Below are 3,405 nucleotides of genomic sequence, written 5' to 3'. Positions count from 1 at the left end.
GCAATAGTGTCATGTGTATCTAACGTAATACGAGCAAGTTCTATGCATTTCTAGCAAGCAGGTAATAAACATACACCATATTACCTAGAATGTCGAGTCTTGCACGTGGAGCGAAGCGTCATTGTGGATCGTTGAGAGCACTGTTCTGGTTATAGTCTGGTTTTAATAAAAACGTTTTTCCCATATTAAAACCAAGTTCTCTATAACCAATGGCTCTGATACCAATCTGTCACACCCCCAAAAATCCACTCGCGGAGTACCACCGCTTGGGAGCGTGACTGACCAGGATCAAGCCACCAATCATATCGAACATAGCATTTAATAATAAAAGTAGATAATGTAATTCATCACGACATGATTGATGTTCAAAACCAAACTTTGTTTAAGTAGCGGAAGCATGTAAGTAAACCCAACATAAAATAATAATGCATGAAATGTCATATGTGTTTTATTAAGCATTCACGATCCATGCCCACAACGACCTGCTCCTCCTTGTGCAAGCTCCACAAGTACCTAAGGTCCTGCAAGGCATGCAGCAGAGAGTCAACAACTAGTTGAGCGAGTTCACAGAAGATAAGTTCGTTATAAGAAATCATATATGCATTTAGTGGGGGGGGGGGCTTCCCATGTAAGTATGTACTAATAGTGGGGGTTTCCCATGGTCATATGTATTACTGGTGTGGGCTTCCCACGTTTATCTTTACTAATGGGGGCTTCCCATGTTTGTACTTACTAGACTATTTGCAACCATGTGTTCTTCTTAAACCGAGAACAGGAATACATACTAGGTCACGTAGGATTTACGTGAGTGCCATTCCCCGAGGACAGTGGTACGTGTGGGGTTTACGTAGGATTTACGTAAGTGTCCTTCCGACCCGGAAGACAGTAGTAGGTATTAGTTTACGTAGGTTTTACGTAAGTGTCCTCCCGACCCGGGAGACAATGGTAGATTCTAGTTTACGTAGGTTTTACGTAAGTGTCCTGACTAACCTGAGGACGATGGTCTATAGTCTAGTGATAGCGTAAGTACGAGTAATTATCCATTTCAAATAAATCCAACCCAATTCCCAACCCGGGAATCCCATGCCTTGGCTGTGTGAACTCACCTTGGTTTGCTCGGCAGATACACAAAAGGTTCTTGAACTAAGGGTGGTCAACCACGTCCTAACAGGGTTACCATACAAGTCAGGTTTTGACTAAAGTAATGCACGTATGTATCACATAAGATAAAATATAGGAAAACACATACGGATCATAGCAAATACGCAACATCACGTTCAACAGTTATCCTGAATTCCAGATTGGGCTCGCACAAGCTTAGGGCCTTGCGCGAGTCATCCGTTGGAGCCCAAAGCTACCCGGCCCAACATGTAACATAAGTGGTTAACTAAGTAACCGGCCCAACTATCATACAGACAAGTAACACATTTCGGCCCAAATAAAAACACATATGTGACTTATGCGGTCCGGATTGGGTTGTGCGATCCGGCCGGGTTGTGCGATTGGGATTAGTCTAGCCCAATAAATAACATACGGCCCAAATGAACAAACATCTTGTGCGATCCAGTCAAGCTTGTACGACTGGACAAGCTTGCGCGATCCGACAACCTTGTGCGACTAGGGTACCTTGTGCGACACGAAGGCTTGCGCGAGTGGCCTCTTGTGCGCTCGGATCAGATTTGTGTGATTGTTTTAATTACCGGATATTATGCAAGTCGGTTACAGGTTTCCTTCATTCACGAAATTAGTTACATTGTTTCCAATTTAACATATGTCAATCAACAAATTTCCAGCCATTCATTTAGCATAGAATCGATCAAACAAGGCAACTATCTTTTAATCCATATGAACTCTCATGAACCCTAGATGATCGATAATCATGAACAATCATTCAAAACACCTAAACATACTTATTTAAAGGTTTCAATCATCTCATGATACTTCTATCTTGACCATATAACATTCTGGTTTCATGCAGCCGATTAACATTTATACAAATCCGATTCCATTCATTCAACCTTAATCACCACAACAATCAATCCAAAGACAAAGCATAGCAACATAGTAACATCACATCGGTTCTAGCTTATTATCATGCAACTCTAATCGGTTTAACCTAAGCATGGAATCATAACATCATTTAACAAGAAAGCATAAACAAAACACTAACCGATTAGAATCAAATAAGGAGAGAGTGATCCGAATGAAGAACAAGATCTTCGATTGCCAAGGATTGTTGCCGTCGGGTTGAGAGAGAGAGGATGAGAGAAAACTAGGGTTTTTGTGTGTGAAGGTGCTTAGCAAACAAATGAGGAACCACCCCCCCCCATTGTGTGTTGTACGCATAAGAGAAAGAGAAATGGGCCGGCCCTTACTTGGGCTGCCCTTGATCCGGAAACGAAGAATACGGCCCTTAGTGGGCTTGTGCGATTGTGTGGCTTATTGTGCGATCGGTTCGTGTAACATTCACATAACATACATACATGCACATCATAACATTCAATAAATCAACGCTCATATAATCATAACACGTTCACATACGTTAGACAAAGTAGGTTCGAAATACGAGTTGTCACATTATCCCCAACTAAAAAGAAATTTCGTCCCGAAATTTGGTACGCACTCACTGAGGAAGCTAGGTAAGTTATATCGTTCACTGGTTTCCCTGGGGTGTCACATTATATTTTGATGATGTAAGAACATCAATCATTGAATGATAGTGAGTATTGTTCTCGGTTTTCTCAAAAATAGCAAGGTAGTTATGGGAATTTTTCATCATTAAAGCCATGATCGGAATTGAAAGTTGCGAGAGGTTGACGAAGAAGTGTTGAAGAAGAAGGTGGAAACCGCTCTGATGAATTTTAAACTCGACACGAAAGTAAAACCTCTGTTTAGGGATGAAACAGGGGTTTATAAAGTAAAAAAGTCAATGCTGACGTGTCAGAAGTTACAAAGATCTGATGGCTAACACCTCTCCACGTCAGAACCTCTGTTCTGATAATGGATGACAGTTGTTTGAAAACCACTGTTGGCCAACAACAGATGTTAGGCAACATTAGGAACTCAGCAGTCCTTAGATTAAACAGAACCTATGAGAACAGAAATACCCTTCAGTAGTGTTTGGAAACCACTGTTGGCCAACAACAGATCTTATGCAATATATTAAGACTTATGATTATGATGCAATAATAACCTAAAAAAAGCATTGTTGATGGAGTTTTACAATATTTAAAAAATAGCTATTTTTTAAGAATAGAGTTTTGATGTTTTGAAGACATTTTACAAAGATCTGTTGAACAATAACAGATGTTCAGAACTTCTATTGTGTTAATCGTTGACAATTCTTTGGAAACTGCTGTTGGGAAAAACAGATGTTGACAACAGTAGCAACTCAACAGTCGTTAC

At 40.5% G+C, this 3,405-nt stretch overlaps 1 long non-coding RNA gene across 1 annotated transcript; it reads right to left on the bottom strand.

Annotated features, from left to right (window-relative positions):
* Nucleotides 1-303: 303 nt before the first annotated feature.
* Nucleotides 304-774, bottom strand: LOC118484844. Its single transcript, XR_004874669.1, has 2 exons — nt 734-774; nt 304-521 (listed from the first exon to the last, which is right to left on the bottom strand). It is a non-coding gene; the product is annotated as an uncharacterized LOC118484844 (long non-coding RNA).
* Nucleotides 775-3,405: the final 2,631 nt, after the last annotated feature.

The sequence above is a fragment of the Helianthus annuus genome, chromosome 12 (assembly GCF_002127325.2).
Source record: "Helianthus annuus cultivar XRQ/B chromosome 12, HanXRQr2.0-SUNRISE, whole genome shotgun sequence".
NCBI classification, from domain to species: Eukaryota; Viridiplantae; Streptophyta; class Magnoliopsida; order Asterales; family Asteraceae; genus Helianthus; species Helianthus annuus.
The sequence above is the reverse complement of the archived record's forward strand: the minus strand, read 5'-3'. Positions and strand labels throughout refer to the sequence as shown.